Source organism: Benincasa hispida, chromosome 3 (assembly GCF_009727055.1).
Source record: "Benincasa hispida cultivar B227 chromosome 3, ASM972705v1, whole genome shotgun sequence".
In the NCBI taxonomy this organism is placed as follows: Eukaryota; Viridiplantae; Streptophyta; class Magnoliopsida; order Cucurbitales; family Cucurbitaceae; genus Benincasa; species Benincasa hispida.
Window position 1 is genome coordinate 20,176,062 of NC_052351.1, and position 377 is coordinate 20,176,438.

The window sequence follows — 377 nt, forward strand, 5'->3', positions numbered from 1 at the left end:
GCCTATATACTATTTCTAACTAATTTGCTCTCATATCTACACCAAGTGACTTCCTTACTATTTCATTAAATTGTTAAAAAACAAACTCACTGTTCAATTTATACTAAAACTCCCACATAGTGGTAGGTCATAATCAATTCCATCAACACCATCAATCACTCTACCATTGGTAAACAACTTAAATCCCAAACATTTGTCCACCATTTTCTAAAAAAAAAAAAAAGACAAACAATACATTACTAATTGTTTTACTAATTATCAAACTTAAACAAAAACAAATCAAAACCAAAATATAAAAAATATATTAAAAATATTAAAAACTAATAAAAAAAACTTTAAACATCAAACTGAAATACAAAACAATCAAATATTATAAT